Genomic DNA, 19,382 nt, shown 5'->3' on the forward strand with positions numbered 1-19,382 from the left:
TGGCCATTGGCGCACTTTCCATACATGTGGTCAGTGTGGGCGCAGGATCTTGTAGTGGCCTGTTGCTTTAGGTCTGCGACTGTAACAATGTGATAATAATTTGGCAAAACAAGAATTATCCAAAAGGACGGTTTTCTGAATTATATAGTGTTGTATGCATTCAAGGGATCTGTTTTTTTTTTTTACTCACCCCGAGGGTTCAGTTTTTTTGGGCAGATTCCTATGATTGCTGAGTTGATACCTTGAACTGGTAATTAAGCTCTTGTCCAAGTGAAAATACTTGTGTCATGCATCTGAAAACACAGATTGCAACCGTTATCTAGATGAAAATCTGCCTATCATCGGTCTGTCAAGGTACAAAATTGACATATTTTGAGGCTAATAATGAAAGTGAGACCAATTTTTTATCCACAAAATTGCTGATTATTCGCTCGTTCAGTTTAATGCAGATTACAATTTATTCTCAATGTCCAGGTGGCAATTAGTGATAAGGCTTCAAAATGGCAAGCCCGTGACATCAAAACAACATGGCATTACACCCTTCAAAGTAATGAAGCAGTTACATAGTAGCAATGAAATTGTTCATTCGAAAATCAACTGGCTGCCAGCCTGCAGTTTATTTCCCCTTTAATCGCCGAGCTTGTCGGAGTGCTTGTGTGATGAATGGCAATACCGAAGCATGTTACGCGACTCCCCATAGAAATCGGAACCTCAATCTATCAGGGTTCTGTAGCTCTACTGCTGTCCAAAAAGTCACTTCTGGTGCAGGAAGATGTGCTGGCTTTTTGAGGAGAGAAGCAAAAAAGATCAAGCTTTCCCATCACGGGAGTCGACCCCTGGCTGCATGGGAGAAATCCAGGAATCCTAACTGCTAGACCACATGGAACTGGCCAGCTTTAACTGGGCAGAAGCTTGTGGGCCACTTTCATTAAATCTGGCCAGTGTGGTTTACAGAAATAAATGGTGTTACATGAATTCAAGGGGCATGTTTGTTGACTCAGCCCGGGGGTTCAGTTTTTTGGCCAGAGTCCTGTGATTGCTGAATTGATACCTTGAACTGGTAATTAAGCTCTTGTCCAGGTGAAAATACTTGTGTCATGCATCTGAAAACACACATTGCAACCGTCATCTGGATGAAAAACTGTCTATCGTCGGTCTGTCAAGGTCCAAAATTGACATACGAATGGCAATACCGAAGCATGTCCGTGTCTCCCCTAGACATCAGAATGGGTGTGCAGAATATGTTTTTTTTTGGAAAAAAAGAAGAATGCCTGGAGATTTGCCTTTACTTCTAGATTTTGGAGAAGAAAAAAAAACAACAACAAAATAAGCCTGAGAAAAACAAGCACAGGGCAAGCCAGCCAGGAGTCGAACCTAGAATCTTCTGATCCGTAGTCAGACACGTTATCCATTGCGCCACTGGCCCACCAATAGTAGAGACTCCCGATTGCTACAGAGTTGTTGGTTTTAGATGTGACAGTGGCAAGCATTGTTGTCTGCTTATTCTCACCTTGTTATCAGGAGGTAAGCCTACCAGCCAACCAGCCCACCAGTCCCTCCCTGGTGGTCTAGTGGTTAGGATTCGGCGCTCTCACCGCCGCGGCCCAGGTTCGATTCCTGGTCAGGGAAAGCTCTTTTGGCTTCCAATTGTGGACTGCGAATTCAAGCTCTGCTAACAGCTGCGAGAAATCCAGCTCCAAACCGAAAAAATGGTGAGCACTTGAAAAAAAGACTTCCTTCGAGCCGGAGTCGAACCAGCGACCTAAGGATTGCCAACACTCCAACCTGATGCAGGAAGATGTGCTGGATTTTTGAGGAGGGAAGCAAAAAGAAGCATGCTTTCCCATACCGGGAGACGAACCCAGGCCGCCTGGGTGAAAACCAGGAATCCTAACCGCTAGACCATATGGGATTTGGACACCTTTAACCGGCCAGTGGCGCACTTTCCATACATGTGGTCAGTGTGGGCGCAGGATCTTGTAGTGGCCTGTTGCTTTAGGTCTGCGACTGTAACAATTTGATAATAATTTGGCAAAACAAGAATTATCCAAAAGGACGGTTTTCTGAATTATATAGTGTTGTATGCATTCAAGGGATCTGTTTTTTTTTACTCACCCCGGGAGTTCAGTTTATTTGGGCAGATTCCTGTGATTGCTGAATTGATACCTCGAACTGGTAATTAAGCTCTTTTCCAGGTGAAGATACTTGTGTCATCCATTTGAAAACACACACGGCAACCGCTATCTAGAGGAAAAACTGCCTATTGTCACTCTGTCAAGGTACAAAAATGATATTGTGAGGGTAACAATGAAAGTGAGACCAACTTTTAATCGGCAAAGTTGCTGATTATTCGCTCCTTCAGTTTAACTCAGTTTACAACTTATTCTAAATGTCCAGGTGGCAATTAGTGATAAGGCTTCAAAATGGCAAGCCCATGACATCAAAACCACATGGCATTATACCCTTCAAAGTAATGAAGCAGTTACAGAGTAGCGATGAAATTGTTCATTCGAAAATCAACTGGCTGCCAGCCTGCAGTTTATTTCCCCTATAAGCGCCGAGCTTGTCGGAGTGCTTGTGAGACGAATGGCAATACCGAAGCATGTCTGTGTCTTCCCTAGACATCGGAAAGGGTGTGCAGAATATGTTTTTTTTTGGAAAAAAAGAAGAATGCCTGAAGATTTGCCTTTTTTTCTGGATTTTGGAGAAGAGAAAAAAAACACAACAAAAAAATAAGCCGGAGAAAAACAAGCACAGAGCGAGCCAGCCAGGAGTTGAACCTAGAATCTTCTGATCTGTAGTCAGACGCGCTATCCATTGCGCCACTGGCCCACCAATAGTACAGACTCCTGATTGCTACAGAGTTGTTGGTTTTAGATGTGAAAGTGGCAAGCATTGCTGTCTGCTTATTCTCACCTTGTTTTCAGGAGGTAAGCCCACCAGCCCATTAACCCACCAGCCCCTCCCTGGTGGTCTAGTGGTTAGGATTCGGCACTCTCACCACCGCGGCCCGTGTTCGATTCCCGATCAGGGAAAGCTCTTTTGGCTTCCATTTGTGGACTGCAAATTCAAGCTCTGCTAACAGCTGCAAGAAAGCCAGCTCCAAACCAAAAAAATGGTGAGCACTTGAAAAAAAGACCTCCTTCGAGCCAGAGTCGAACCAGCGACCTAAGGATTGCCAACACTCCAACCTACAGTCCTCCACTCTACCAGCTGAGCTATCGAAGGGGCAAAGTGTTAGACAGAACCTCGACATCTGGTGCAGGAAGATGTACTGGATTTTTGAGGAGGGAAGCAAAAAGGAGCATGCGTTCCCATACCGGGAGTCGAACCCAGGCTGCCTGGGTGAAAACCAGGAATCCTAACCGCTAGACCATATGGGATTTGGACACCTTAAACCGGCCAGTGGCGCCCTTTCCATTCATGTGGTCAGTGTGGGCGCAGGATCTTGTAGTGGCCTGTTGCTTTAGGTCTGCGACTGTAACAATGTGATAATAATTTGGCAAAACAAGAATTATCCAAAAGGATGGTTTTCTGAATTATATAGTTTTGTATGCATTCAAGGGATCTGTTTTTTTTACTCAGCCTGGGAATTCAGTTTATTTGGGCAGATTCCTGTGATTGCTGAATTGATACCTCGAACTGGTAATTAAGCTCTTTTCCAGGTGAAAATACTTGTGTCATCCATTTGAAAACACACATGCAACCGTTATCTAGAGGAAAAACTGCCTATTGTCACTCTGTCAAGGTACAAAATTGACATATTGTGAGGTTAATAATGAAAGTGAGACCAATTTTGTATCCGCAAAGTTGCTGATTATTCGCTCCTTCAGTTTAATGCAGATTACAATTTATTCTCAATGTCCAGGTGGCAATTAGTGATAGGGCTTCAAAATGGCAAGCCCTTGACATCAAAACAACATGGCATTACACCCTTCAAAGTAATGAAGCAGTTACAGAGTAGCCATGAAATTGTTCATTCGAAAATCAACTGGCTGCCAGCCTGCAGTTTATTTCCCCTTTAATCGCCGAGCTTGTCGGAGAGACACATTTCAAATGAGTGTCTATTCATTTCCTTACAATGATCTAACTATCAATTGATACAACTGCTCAAAATGATAAGTAACTGTTGCATTACTCTTAGTATGGAAACACACAAACAATCTTCCATGTTTACTGTAAATCATGAACGTTTCAAGATAACGAGATTCATTGTCACCAATTAGCGCGGAGCATGAACCAATTAGACTACAATATCCATGGATGTAGCCTAATATTTTATCATAATGCTTCATCAGACACTGTGTCTATGGCCCCAAATACTGTACCACCTTTTCAGACTATTTACAGGATTGACAGTACTTTTGTGACCAGGCCAAATAGTGGAGGCAGAGGCAACTTTCTAACTGACCAACAAGAGCAGGCTGTGGTTGATTTGGTTCGGGCCGGAAATGATATTCGCCTTACAGAAATTCGCCAGCATATCTTGGACAATGAAGACATGTTCAACAATGTGGGATCCATAAGTTTGCCAACTATTGCACGCATACTGAAAAGGCACCAGGTATCTATAAAACAACTATACCGTGTGCCTTTCGAAAGAAATGCAGACAGAGTGAAGCAAATAAGGACTGAGTATGTTCAGGTAAGTTCTGTTTCAAGATGGCTGTTGTAAAAACATTCCCAAAAATTCTACATTGTACAGTAATCTCTAAATCTCTTTCTAAAATGTACTTTCAGAGGGTGATGGAGCTGGATGCTGATGATGACCATCACAAATTCATATATTTGGATGAGGCAGGTTTTAATCTGGCCAAGACAAGGAGGAGAGGTCGGAATTTCATTGGCCAGCGGGAAACCATCCAAGTACCTGGACAACGTGCGGCTAACATTACCATGTGTGCGGCTATATCAGAAGATGGTGTGGTGGGTTTCAATTTCATAGCTAATTATTTTTGCTTTGATTCAAATAAACCTATGTTGTAATTGTACAGTACTGTAGTGTTTTGCATCAATATATTACAAACTTTGTTCAATGATTCCACTGTGTCTGTAGTATTCTCTCTACTACTGCAGTACTTTTACAGAGATGTATTTACTGTACATGTAGTACCATAATCAAACCTGTATCACCTATTTTGTTCTACAATATTTAATGATTGTACGAACAATGAAACTATCGGTTGCTTGTGTGTGGGTGATCTATAGTTATGTTTCAATGGTATTTCACAGTAAAGTTGTGTTTTGAACCAATGATTGTGCAAGTGCAAGATTTCTTTAAAGATTTGAATGCGCAAGGCAATGTTTTGAACATTAGACAGCCTGTGTTACAAGTGATAACCCTTTTGAGTTTTGTGTCTAGAGTTGTGAAAAATGACATCAAGGTTCTGAAAATAGTAGCAAAGTGATTGTAAAAAACTGTATATAGTGTTGTATATAGTGTTGTACTCACCGCCGCGGCCCGGGTTCGATTCCCGGTCAGGGAAAGCTCTTTTGGCTTCCAATTGTGGACTACGAATTCAAGCTCTGCTAACAGCTGCGAGAAAGCCAGCTCTAAACCAAAAAAATGGTGAGCACTTGAAAAAAAGACCTCCTTCGAGCCAGCAAGGAGGGAGCTCTCCCTGGGGAGCTCCGGTGCTGATTGTACGGGTGCTGGATGTGTATTTTCCCAGCCTCACTAGCTGCTGCCTGTCTGTCAGGAAGCTGTTGATCCACTGACAGACGGAGGTGGGCACGGAGAGCTGAGTTAGTTTGGGCAGGAGAAGGTTTGGCATGATCGTGTTAAAAGCCGAGCTGAAGTCCACAAACAGGATCCTCACATAGGTTCCCGGTCTGTCTAGGTGTTGCAGAACATAATGCAGTCCAATGTTTACTGCGTCGTCCACAGACCTGTTTGCTCTGTAGGCAAACTGAAGAGGATCCAGCAAGGGTCCAGTGATATCCTTCAGGTGGGACAACACCAGTTTTTCAAATGACTTCATGACTACGGATGTTAAAGCCACAGGCCTGTAGTCATTTAGTCCTGTAATTTTGGGTTTCTTTGGGACGGGGATGATGGTGGAGCGTTTGAAGCATGAAGGGACTTCGCACAGCTCCAGCGATCTGTTGAAGATCTGTGTGAAGATGGGGGCCAGCTGGTCAGCACAGGATTTCAGACAGGCTGGTGTAACAGAATCTGGGCCTGGTGCTTTTTTCCTTTTCTGCTTCCGGAAGACCTGGCGCACCGCATCCTCGCTGATCTGTATTGCAGGTGTGGGGGAGAGGGGGGATGCAGGAGGTGTGAATGGTGAGAGTGCTTGATTGGAGAGGTGTTCAGGATGGGTTGCAGGAGCTGAAAATGGTGTGAACGGTTGTGTGGAGAGGCATTCAGGGTTGGTTGCAGGAGTTGTTATTGGTGTGAACGATTGTGTGGAGAGGCGTTCAGGGCAGGTGATGGGTGTTCTTTCAAACCTGCAGTAAAACTCGTTCAGATCGTCTGCCAGTCGTTGATTTTCCACAGTGCTAGGGGGTGGTGTCTTGTAATTGGTGATCTTCTTTAGACTTTTCCACACTGTTGCTGAGTCGTTCGAAGTGAACTGAGTCCAATTTGGCAAAACAATAATTATCCAAAAGTACGGTTTTCTGAATTACAGTTTTTTACAATCACTTTGTTACTATTTTCAGAACCTTGATTTCATTTTTCACAACTCTAGACACAAAACTCACAACCAATGATCAAAATGCACATTTTTCAAAACTCTAATCCTTTTCTCAATTGCTTGGATACAATACACATAAAACTTAGATCATTTGTTCATTCAACAAAAATCACCAGTTCAATATGACACAACTTAACATCAAAGTGCTACTATTTCAAAAGGCAATCCACACATTACATTTCAAATGAGTGTCTATTCATTTCCTTACAATGATCTAACTATCAATTGATACAACTGCTCAAAATGATAAGTTAATGATAATTGATACAACTGCTCAAAATGATTGCTAAGTATGTGTGTTAGATAAATTAAGTGTATGTGTATATAAATATAAAGTGTAGTGTGTTCAGTGTGTATCAGCTGTTCATAAGATGGATTGCCTGAGGGAATAAACTGTTCCTGTGTCTGGTTGTTCTGGTGCTCAGTGCTCTGTAGCGTCGACCAGATGGCAACAGTTCAAAGAGGGAGTGTGCTGGATGTGAGGGGTCCAGAGTGATTTGAACAGCCCTTTTGCTCACTCTGGATAAGTACAGTTCTTGAATAGATGGGAGAGTTGAGCCGATGATTCGCTCAGCAGTCCGGACTACCCTCTGTAGTCTTCTGAGGTCAGATTTAGAAGCTGAGCTGAACCAGACAGTTACTGAAGTGCAGAGGATGGATTCGATGATGGTGGAGTAGAACTGTTTCAGCAGATCCTGTGGCAGGTTAAACTTCCTCAGCTGGCGAAGGAAGTACAACCTCTGCTGGGCCTTTTTCACAATGGAGTCAATGTGAATGTCCCACTTCAGGTCCTGAGAGATAGTGGTGCCCAGGAACCTGAAGGACTCCACTGCAGTCACAGTGCTGTTCATGATGGTGAGTGGGGGGAGTTCAGGGGGGTTTCTCCTGAAGTCCACAATCATCTCCACTGTTTTGAGCGTGTTAAGCTCCAGGTTGTTGAGAGTGCACCAGACAGCCAACTCTTTAACCTCCTGCCTGTAAGCAGACTCGTCACCATCCTGAATGAGGCCGATGAGTGTGGTGTCATCTGCAAACTTCAGGAGCTTGACAGAGGGGTCCTTAGATGTGCAATCATTAGTGTACAGGGAGAAGAGCAGTGGGGAGAGAACGCACCCCTGGGGAGCTCCGGTGCTGATTGTACGGGTGCTGGATGTGTATTTTCCCAGCCTCACTAGCTGCTGCCTGTCTGTCAGGAAGCTGTTGATCCACTGACAGACGGAGGTGGGCACGGAGAGCTGAGTTAGTTTGGGCAGGAGAAGGTTTGGCATGATCGTGTTAAAAGCCGAGCTGAAGTCCACAAACAGGATCCTCACATAGGTTCCCGGTCTGTCTAGGTGTTGCAGAACATAATGCAGTCCAATGTTTACTGCGTCGTCCACAGACCTGTTTGCTCTGTAGGCAAACTGAAGAGGATCCAGCAAGGGTCCAGTGATATCCTTCAGGTGGGACAGCACCAGTTTTTTAAATGACTTCATGACTACGGATGTTAAAGCCACAGGCCTGTAGTCATTTAGTCCTGTAATTTTGGGTTTCTTTGGGACGGGGATGATGGTGGAGCGTTTGAAGCATGAAGGGACTTCGCACAGCTCCAGCGATCTGTTGAAGATCTGTGTGAAGATGGGGGCCAGCTGGTCAGCACAGGATTTCAGACAGGCTGGTGTAACACAATCTGGGCCTGGTGCTTTTTTCCTTTTCTGCTTCCGGAAGACCTGGCGCACCGCATCCTCGCTGATCTGTATTGCAGGTGTGGGGGAGAGGGGGGATGCAGGAGGTGTGAATGGTGAGAGTGCTTGATTGGAGAGGTGTTCAGGATGGGTTGCAGGAGCTGAAAATGGTGTGAACGGTTGTGTGGAGAGGCATTCAGGGTTGGTTGCAGGAGTTGTTATTGGTGTGAACGATTGTGTGGAGAGGCGTTCAGGGCAGGTGATGGGTGTTCTTTCAAACCTGCAGTAAAACTCGTTCAGATCGTCTGCCAGTCGTTGATTTTCCACAGTGCTAGGGGGTGGTGTCTTGTAATTGGTGATCTTCTTTAGACTTTTCCACACTGTTGCTGAGTCGTTCGAAGTGAACTGAGTCCAATTTGGCAAAACAATAATTATCCAAAAGTACGGTTTTCTGAATTACAGTTTTTTACAATCACTTTGTTACTATTTTCAGAACCTTGATTTCATTTTTCACAACTCTAGACACAAAACTCACAACCAATGATCAAAATGCACATTTTTCAAAACTCTAACCCTTTTCTCAATTGCTTGGATACAATACACATAAAACTTAGATCATTTGTTCATTCAACAAAAATCACCAGTTCAATATGACACAACTTAACATCAAAGTGCTACTATTTCAAAAGGCAATCCACACATTACATTTCAAATGAGTGTCTATTCATTTCCTTACAATGATCTAACTATCAATTGATACAACTGCTCAAAATGATAAGTAACTGTTGCATTACTCTTAGTATGGAAACACACAAACAATCTTCCATGTTTACTGTAAATCATGAACGTTTCAAGATAACGAGATTCATTGTCACCAATTAGCGCGGAGCATGAACCAATTAGACTACAATATCCATGGATGTAGCCTAATATTTTATCATAATGCTTCATCAGACACTGTGTCTATGGCCCCAAATACTGTACCACCTTTTCAGACTATTTACAGGATTGACAGTACTTTTGTGACCAGGCCGAATAGTGGAGGCAGAGGCAACTTTCTAACTGACCAACAAGAGCAGGCTGTGGTTGATTTGGTTCGGGCCGGAAATGATATTCGCCTTACAGAAATTCGCCAGCATATCTTGGACAATGAAGACATGTTCAACAATGTGGGATCCATAAGTTTGCCAACTATTGCACGCATACTGAAAAGGCTCCAGGTATCTATAAAACAACTATACCGTGTGCCTTTCGAAAGAAATGCAGACAGAGTGAAGCAAATAAGGACTGAGTATGTTCAGGTAAGTTCTGTTTCAAGATGGCTGTTGTAAAAACATTCCCAAAAATTCTACATTGTACAGTAATCTCTAAATCTCTTTCTAAAATGTACTTTCAGAGGGTGATGGAGCTGGATGCTGATGATGACCATCACAAATTCATATATTTGGATGAGGCAGGTTTTAATCTGGCCAAGACAAGGAGGAGAGGTCGGAATTTCATTGGCCAGCGGGAAACCATCCAAGTACCTGGACAACGTGCGGCTAACATTACCATGTGTGCGGCTATATCAGAAGATGGTGTGGTGGGTTTCAATTTCATAGCTAATTATTTTTGCTTTGATTCAAATAAACCTATGTTGTAATTGTACAGTACTGTAGTGTTTTGCATCAATATATTACAAACTTTGTTCAATGATTCCACTGTGTCTGTAGTATTCTCTCTACTACTGCAGTACTTTTACAGAGATGTATTTACTGTACATGTAGTACCATAATCAAACCTGTATCACCTATTTTGTTCTACAATATTTAATGATTGTACGAACAATGAAACTATCGGTTGCTTGTGTGTGGGTGATCTATAGTTATGTTTCAATGGTATTTCACAGTAAAGTTGTGTTTTGAACCAATGATTGTGCAAGTGCAAGATTTCTTTAAAGATTTGAATGCGCAAGGCAATGTTTTGAACATTAGACAGCCTGTGTTACAAGTGATAACCCTTTTGAGTTTTGTGTCTAGAGTTGTGAAAAATGACATCAAGGTTCTGAAAATAGTAGCAAAGTGATTGTAAAAAACTGTATATAGTGTTGTATATAGTGTTGTACTCACCGCCGCGGCCCGGGTTCGATTCCCGGTCAGGGAAAGCTCTTTTGGCTTCCAATTGTGGACTACGAATTCAAGCTCTGCTAACAGCTGCGAGAAAGCCAGCTCCAAACCAAAAAAATGGTGAGCACTTGAAAAAAAGACCTCCTTCGAGCCAGCAACCTAAGGATTGCCAACACTCCAACCTACAGTCCTCCGCTCTACCAGCTGAGCTATCGAAGGGGCAAAGTGTTAGACAGAACCTCGACATATCACGGTCTTGTAGCTCTACTGCTGGGCAAAAAGTCACTTCTGGTGCAGGAAGATGTGCTGGATTTTTGAGGAGGGAATCAAAAAGGAGCATGCGTTCCCATACCGGGAGTCAAAGCTGGGCCGCCTGGGTGAAAACCAGGAATCCTAAGCGCTAGACCATATGGAATTTGGAAACCTTGAACTGACCATTGGCTTCTGGCGCACTTTACATACATGTGGTCAGTGTGGGCGCAGGATCTTGTAGTGGCCTGTTGCTTTAGGTCTGCGACTGTAACAATGTGATAACAATTTGGCAAAACAAGAATTATCCATAAGGACGGTTTTCTGAATTATATAGTGTTGTATGCATTCAAGGGATCTGTTTTTTTTACTCACCCCGGGAGTTCAGTTTATTTGGGCAGATTCCTGTGATTGCTGAATTGATACCTTGAACTGGTAATTAAGCTCTTGTCCAGGTGAAAATACTTGTGTCATGCATCTGAAAACACACATTGCAACCGTTATCTAGATGAAAATCTGACTATCATCGGTCTGTCAAAGTACAAAATTGACATATTGTGAGGTTAATAATGAAAGTGAGACCAATTTTTAATCTGCAAAGTTGCTGATTATTCGCTCGTTCAGTTTAATGCAGATTACAATTTATTCTCAATGTCCAGGTTGCAATTATTGATAAGGCTTCAAAATGGCAAGCCCGTGACATCAAAACAACATGGCATTACACCCTTCAAAGTAATGAAGCAGTTACAGAGTAGCGATGAAATTGTTCATTCGAAAATCAACTGGCTGCCAGCCTGCAGTTTATTTCCCCTTTAATCGCCGAGCTTGTCGGAGTGCTTGTGAGACGAATGACAATACCGAAGCATGTCCGTGTCTTCCCTAGACATCGGAAAGGGTGTGCAGAATATGTCTTTTTTGGAAAAAAAGAAGAATGCCTGAAGATTTGCGTTTTCTTCTGGATTTTGGAGAAGAAAAAAAAAACACAACAACAAAATAAGCTGGAGAAAAACAAGCACAGAGCGAGCCAGCCAGGAGTCAAACCTAGAATCTTCTGATCCGTAGTCAGACACATTATCCATTGCGCCAATGGCCCACCGCTAGTAAAGACCCCTGCTTGCTACAGAGTTGTTGGTTTTAGATGAGACAGTGGCAAGCTAAGGATTGCCAACACTCCAACCTACAGTCCTCCACTCTACCAGCTGAGCTATCGAAGGGGAAAAGTGTTAGACAGAACCTCGACGTCTGGTGCAGGAAGATGTGCTGGATTTTTGAGGAGGGAAGCAAAAAGGAGCATGCGTTCCCATACCGGGAGTCAAACCTGGGCCGCCTGGGTGAAAACCAGGAATCCTAAGCGCCAGACCATATGGGATTTGGAAACCTTAAACTGGCCATTGGTTTCTGGCGCACTTTCCATACATGTGGTCAGTGTGGGCGCAGGATCTTGTAGTGGCCTGTTGCTTTAGGTCTGCGACTGTAACAATGTGATAATAATTTGGCAAAACAAGAATTATCCAAAAGGACGGTTTTCTGAATTATATAGTGTTGTATGCATTCAAGGGATCTGTTTTTTTTTACTCACCCCGGGAGTTCAGTTAATTTGGGCAGATTCCTGCGATTGCTGAAATGATACCTCGAACTGGTAATTAAGCTCTTTTCCAGGTGAAAATACTTGTGTCATCCATTTGAAAACACACACGACAACCGCTATCTAGAGGAAAAACTGCCTATTGTCACTCTGTCAAGGTACAAAAATGACATTGTGAGGGTAACAATGAAAGTGAGACCAACTTTTAATCGGCAAAGTTGCTGATTATTCGCTCCTTCAGTTTAACTCAGTTTACAACTTATTCTAAATGTCCAGGTGGCAATTAGTGATAAGGCTTCAAAATGGCAAGCCCATGACATCAAAACCACATGGCATTATACCCTTCAAAGTAATGAAGCAGTTACAGAGTAGCGATGAAATGGTGCATTTGAAAATCAACTGGCTGCCAGCCTGCAGTTTATTTCCCCTATAAGCGCCGAGCTTGTCGGAATGCTTGTGAGACGAATGGCAATACCGAAGCATGTCCGTGTCTTCCCTAGACATCGGAAAGGGTGTGCAGAATATGTCTTTTTTTGAAAAAAAGAAGAATGCCTGAAGATTTGCCTTTTCTTCTGGATTTTGGAGAAGAGAAAAAAAACACAACAACAAAATAAGCCGGAGAAATACAAGCACAGAGCAAGCCAGCCAGGAGTCGAACCTAGAATCTTCTGATCCGTAGTCAGACGCGTTATCCATTGCACCACTGGCCCACCAATAGTAAAGACTCCTGATTGCTACAGAGTTGTTGGTTTTAGATGTGAAAGTGGCAAGCATTGCTGTCTGCTTATTCTCACCTTGTTTTCAGGAGGTAAGCCCACCAGCCCATTAACCCACCAGCCCCTCCCTGGTGGTCTAGTGGTTAGGATTCGGCGCTCTCACCACCGCGGCCCGTGTTCGATTCCCGATCAGGGAAAGCTCTTTTGGCTTCCAATTGTGGACTGCAAATTCAAGCTCTGCTAACAGCTGCAAGAAAGCCAGCTCCAAACCAAAAAAATGGTGAGCACTTGAAAAAAAGACCTCCTTCGAGCCAGAGTCGAACCAGCGACCTAAGGATTGCCAACACTCCAACCTACAGTCCTCCACTCTACCAGCTGAGCTATCGAAGGGGCAAAGTGTTAGACAGAACCTCGACATCTGGTGCAGGAAGATGTACTGGATTTTTGAGGAGGGAAGCAAAAAGGAGCATGCGTTCCCATACCGGGAGTCGAACCCAGGCTGCCTGGGTGAAAACCAGGAATCCTAACCGCTAGACCATATGGGATTTGGACACCTTAAACCGGCCAGTGGCGCCCTTTCCATTCATGTGGTCAGTGTGGGCGCAGGATCTTGTAGTGGCCTGTTGCTTTAGGTCTGCGACTGTAACAATGTGATAATAATTTGGCAAAACAAGAATTATCCAAAAGGATGGTTTTCTGAATTATATAGTTTTGTATGCAATCAAGGGATCTGTTTTTTTTACTCAGCCTGGGAATTCAGTTTATTTGGGCAGATTCCTGTGATTGCTGAATTGATACCTCGAACTGGTAATTAAGCTCTTTTCCAGGTGAAAATACTTGTGTCATCCATTTGAAAACACACATGCAACCGTTATCTAGAGGAAAAACTGCCTATTGTCACTCTGTCAAGGTACAAAATTGACATATTGTGAGGTTAATAATGAAAGTGAGACCAATTTTGTATCCGCAAAGTTGCTGATTATTCGCTCCTTCAGTTTAATGCAGATTACAATTTATTCTCAATGTCCAGGTGGCAATTAGTGATAGGGCTTCAAAATGGCAAGCCCTTGACATCAAAACAACATGGCATTACACCCTTCAAAGTAATGAAGCAGTTACAGAGTAGCCATGAAATTGTTCATTCGAAAATCAACTGGCTGCCAGCCTGCAGTTTATTTCCCCTTTAATCGCCGAGCTTGTCGGAGAGACACATTTCAAATGAGTGTCTATTCATTTCCTTACAATGATCTAACTATCAATTGATACAACTGCTCAAAATGATAAGTAACTGTTGCATTACTCTTAGTATGGAAACACACAAACAATCTTCCATGTTTACTGTAAATCATGAACGTTTCAAGATAACGAGATTCATTGTCACCAATTAGCGCGGAGCATGAACCAATTAGACTACAATATCCATGGATGTAGCCTAATATTTTATCATAATGCTTCATCAGACACTGTGTCTATGGCCCCAAATACTGTACCACCTTTTCAGACTATTTACAGGATTGACAGTACTTTTGTGACCAGGCCAAATAGTGGAGGCAGAGGCAACTTTCTAACTGACCAACAAGAGCAGGCTGTGGTTGATTTGGTTCGGGCCGGAAATGATATTCGCCTTACAGAAATTCGCCAGCATATCTTGGACAATGAAGACATGTTCAACAATGTGGGATCCATAAGTTTGCCAACTATTGCACGCATACTGAAAAGGCACCAGGTATCTATAAAACAACTATACCGTGTGCCTTTCGAAAGAAATGCAGACAGAGTGAAGCAAATAAGGACTGAGTATGTTCAGGTAAGTTCTGTTTCAAGATGGCTGTTGTAAAAACATTCCCAAAAATTCTACATTGTACAGTAATCTCTAAATCTCTTTCTAAAATGTACTTTCAGAGGGTGATGGAGCTGGATGCTGATGATGACCATCACAAATTCATATATTTGGATGAGGCAGGTTTTAATCTGGCCAAGACAAGGAGGAGAGGTCGGAATTTCATTGGCCAGCGGGAAACCATCCAAGTACCTGGACAACGTGCGGCTAACATTACCATGTGTGCGGCTATATCAGAAGATGGTGTGGTGGGTTTCAATTTCATAGCTAATTATTTTTGCTTTGATTCAAATAAACCTATGTTGTAATTGTACAGTACTGTAGTGTTTTGCATCAATATATTACAAACTTTGTTCAATGATTCCACTGTGTCTGTAGTATTCTCTCTACTACTGCAGTACTTTTACAGAGATGTATTTACTGTACATGTAGTACCATAATCAAACCTGTATCACCTATTTTGTTCTACAATATTTAATGATTGTACGAACAATGAAACTATCGGTTGCTTGTGTGTGGGTGATCTATAGTTATGGTTCAATGGTATTTCACAGTAAAGTTGTGCTTTGAACCAATGATTGTGCAAGTGCAAGATTTCTTTAAAGATTTGAATGCGCAAGGCAATGTTTTGAACATTAGACAGCCTGTGTTACAAGTGATAACCCTTTTGAGTTTTGTGTCTAGAGTTGTGAAAAATGACATCAAGGTTCTGAAAATAGTAGCAAAGTGATTGTAAAAAACTGTATATAGTGTTGTATATAGTGTTGTACTCACCGCCGCGGCCCGGGTTCGATTCCCGGTCAGGGAAAGCTCTTTTGGCTTCCAATTGTGGACTGCGAATTCATGCTCTGCTAACAGCTGCGAGAAAGCCAGCTCCAAACCAAAAAAATGGTGAGCACTTGAAAAAAAGACCTCCTTCGAGCCAGCAACCCAAGGATTGCCAACACTCCAACCTACAGTCCTCCGCTCTACCAGCTGAGCTATCGAAGGGGCAAAGTGTTAGACAGAACCTCGACATATCATGGTCTTGAAGCTCTACTGCTGGGCAAAAAGTCACTTCTGGTGCAGGAAGATGTGCTGGATTTTTGAGGAGGGAATCAAAAAGGAGCATGCGTTCCCATACCGGGAGTCAAAGCTGGGCCGCCTGGGTGAAAACCAGGAATCCTAAGCGCTAGACCATATGGAATTTGGAAACCTTGAACTGACCATTGGCTTCTGGCGCACTTTACATACATGTGGTCAGTGTGGGCGCAGGATCTTGTAGTGGCCTGTTGCTTTAGGTCTGCGACTGTAACAATGTGATAATAATTTGGCAAAACAAGAATTATCCATAAGGACGGTTTTCTGAATTATATAGTGTTGTATGCATTCAAGGGATCTGTTTTTTTTACTCACCCCGGGAGTTCAGTTTATTTGGGCAGATTCCTGTGATTGCTGAATTGATACCTTGAACTGGTAATTAAGCTCTTGTCCAGGTTAAAATACTTGTGTCATGCATCTGAAAACACACATTGCAACCGTTATCTAGATGAAAATCTGACTATCATCGGTCTGTCAAAGTACAAAATTGACATATTGTGAGGTTAATAATGAAAGTGAGACCAATTTTTAATCTGCAAAGTTGCTGATTATTCGCTCGTTCAGTTTAATGCAGATTACAATTTATTCTCAATGTCCAGGTTGCAATTATTGATAAGGCTTCAAAATGGCAAGCCCGTGACATCAAAACAACATGGCATTACACCCTTCAAAGTAATGAAGCAGTTACAGAGTAGCGATGAAATTGTTCATTCGAAAATCAACTGGCTGCCAGCCTGCAGTTTATTTCCCCTTTAATCGCCGAGCTTGTCGGAGTGCTTGTGAGACGAATGGCAATACCGAAGCAGAATCAGAATCAGAATGAGCTTTATTGCCAGGTATGGTTACACATACGAGGAATTTGTTTTCGTGACAGAAGCTCCACAGTACAACAGAACGACAGCGACAGAACATAAAACACATAATAAAAGAATATAAAAATACAAATAATACAAATAAGTAGATAAGGAATGACAATATACAAATTGACAATTGTAGGCAGGTATATTACAAAAATGCTGTTATGTATGTACATGTATATTCTGTGCAAAATTTAAGTGTATACTAAGTATGTGTGTTAGATAAATTAAGTGTATGTGTATATAAATATAAAGTGTAGTGTGTTCAGTGTGTATCAGCTGTTCATAAGATGGATTGCCTGAGGGAATAAACTGTTCCTGTGTCTGGTTGTTCTGGTGCTCAGTGCTCTGTAGCGTCGACCAGATGGCAACAGTTCAAAGAGGGAGTGTGCTGGATGTGAGGGGTCCAGAGTGATTTGAACAGCCCTTTTGCTCACTCTGGATAAGTACAGTTCTTGAATAGATGGGAGAGTTGAGCCGATGATTCGCTCAGCAGTCCGGACTACCCTCTGTAGTCTTCTGAGGTCAGATTTAGAAGCTGAGCTGAACCAGACAGTTACTGAAGTGCAGAGGATGGATTCGATGATGGTGGAGTAGAACTGTTTCAGCAGATCCTGTGGCAGGTTAAACTTCCTCAGCTGGCGAAGGAAGTACAACCTCTGCTGGGCCTTTTTTACAATGGAGTCAATGTGAATGTCCCACTTCAGGTCCTGAGAGATAGTGGTGCCCAGGAACCTGAAGGACTCCACTGCAGTCACAGTGCTGTTCATGATGGTGAGTGGGGGGAGTTCAGGGGGGTTTCTCCTGAAGTCCACAATCATCTCCACTGTTTTGAGCGTGTTAAGCTCCAGGTTGTTGAGAGTGCACCAGACAGCCAACTCTTTAACCTCCTGCCTGTAAGCAGACTCGTCACCATCCTGAATGAGGCCGATGAGTGTGGTGTCATCTGCAAACTTCAGGAGCTTGACAGAGGGGTCCTTAGATGTGCAATCATTAGTGTACAGGGAGAAGAGCAGTGGGGAGAGAACGCACCCCTGGGGAGCTCCGGTGCTGATTGTACGGGTGCTGGATGTGTATTTTCCCAGCCTCACTAGCTGCTGCCTGTCTGTCAGGAAGCTGTTGATCCACTGACAGACGGAGGTGGGCACGGAGAGCTGAGTTAGTTTGGGCAGGAGAAGGTTTGGCATGATCGTGTTAAAAGCCGAGCTGAAGTCCACAAACAGGATCCTCACATAGGTTCCCGGTCTGTCTAGGTGTTGCAGAACATAATGCAGTCCAATGTTTACTGCGTCGTCCACAGACCTGTTTGCTCTGTAGGCAAACTGAAGAGGATCCAGCAAGGGTCCAGTGATATCCTTCAGGTGGGACAGCACCAGTTTTTCAAATGACTTCATGACTACGGATGTTAAAGCCACAGGCCTGTAGTCATTTAGTCCTGTAATTTTGGGTTTCTTTGGGACGGGGATGATGGTGGAGCGTTTGAAGCATGAAGGGACTTCGCACAGCTCCAGCGATCTGTTGAAGATCTGTGTGAAGATGGGGGCCAGCTGGTCAGCACAGGATTTCAGACAGGCTGGTGTAACACAATCTGGGCCTGGTGCTTTTTTCCTTTTCTGCTTCCGGAAGACCTGGCGCACCGCATCCTCGCTGATCTGTATTGCAGGTGTGGGGGAGAGGGGGGATGCAGGAGGTGTGAATGGTGAGAGTGCTTGATTGGAGAGGTGTTCAGGATGGGTTGCAGGAGCTGAAAATGGTGTGAACGGTTGTGTGGAGAGGCATTCAGGGTTGGTTGCAGGAGTTGTTATTGGTGTGAACGATTGTGTGGAGAGGCGTTCAGGGCAGGTGATGGGTGTTCTTTCAAACCTGCAGTAAAACTCGTTCAGATCGTCTGCCAGTCGTTGATTTTCCACAGTGCTAGGGGGTGGTGTCTTGTAATTGGTGATCTTCTTTAGACTTTTCCACACTGTTGCTGAGTCGTTCGAAGTGAACTGAGTCCAATTTGGCAAAACAAGAATTATCCAAAAGTACGGTTTTCTGAATTATATAGTGTTGTATATAGTGTTGTACTCACCGCCGCGGCCCGGGTTCGATTCCCGGTCAGGGAAAGCTCTTTTGGCTTCCAATTGGGGACTGCGAATTCAAGCTCTGCTAACAGCTGCAAGAAAGCCAGCTCCAAACCAAAAAAATGGTGAGCACTTGAAAAAAAGACCTCCTTCGAGCCAGAGTCGAACCAGCAACCTAAGGATTGCCAACACTCCAACCTACAGTCCTCCGCTCTACCAGCTGAGCTATCGAAGGGACAAAGTGTTAGACAGAACCTCGACATATCACGGTCTTGTAGCTCTACTGCTGGGCAAAAAGTCACTTCTGGTGCAGGAAGATGTGCTGGATTTTTGAGGAGGGAATCAAAAATGAGCATGCGTTCCCATACCGGGAGTCAAAGCTGGGCCGCCTGGGTGAAAACCAGGAATCCTAAGCGCTAGACCATATGGAATTTGGAAACCTTGAACTGGCCATTGGCTTCTGGCGCACTTTACATACATGTGGTCAGTGTGGGCGCAGAATCTTGTAGTGGCCTGTTGCTTTAG

The 19,382-nt window shown here is 43.5% G+C and overlaps 6 non-coding genes across 6 annotated transcripts; 1 reads left to right on the forward strand and 5 right to left on the reverse strand.

Annotated features, from left to right (window-relative positions):
* Positions 1-1,353: 1,353 nt before the first annotated feature.
* trnar-acg (transfer RNA arginine (anticodon ACG)) lies at positions 1,354-1,426 on the reverse strand. Its single transcript has one exon. It is a non-coding gene; the product is annotated as a tRNA-Arg (tRNA).
* A 131-nt stretch (positions 1,427-1,557) lies between these two features.
* Positions 1,558-1,629, forward strand: trnae-cuc (transfer RNA glutamic acid (anticodon CUC)). The gene has a single exon. It is a non-coding gene; the product is annotated as a tRNA-Glu (tRNA).
* A 211-nt stretch (positions 1,630-1,840) lies between these two features.
* On the reverse strand, positions 1,841-1,912 carry trnae-uuc (transfer RNA glutamic acid (anticodon UUC)). Its single transcript has one exon. It is a non-coding gene; the product is annotated as a tRNA-Glu (tRNA).
* An 847-nt stretch (positions 1,913-2,759) lies between these two features.
* Positions 2,760-2,832, reverse strand: trnac-aca (transfer RNA cysteine (anticodon ACA)). The gene has a single exon. It is a non-coding gene; the product is annotated as a tRNA-Cys (tRNA).
* A 479-nt stretch (positions 2,833-3,311) lies between these two features.
* Positions 3,312-3,383, reverse strand: trnae-uuc (transfer RNA glutamic acid (anticodon UUC)). The gene has a single exon. It is a non-coding gene; the product is annotated as a tRNA-Glu (tRNA).
* Positions 3,384-13,490: 10,107 nt separating this feature from the next.
* Positions 13,491-13,562, reverse strand: trnae-uuc (transfer RNA glutamic acid (anticodon UUC)). Its single transcript has one exon. It is a non-coding gene; the product is annotated as a tRNA-Glu (tRNA).
* Positions 13,563-19,382: the final 5,820 nt, after the last annotated feature.

Source organism: Carassius carassius, chromosome 38 (genome assembly GCF_963082965.1).
Source record: "Carassius carassius chromosome 38, fCarCar2.1, whole genome shotgun sequence".
Classification (NCBI taxonomy): Eukaryota; Metazoa; Chordata; class Actinopteri; order Cypriniformes; family Cyprinidae; genus Carassius; species Carassius carassius.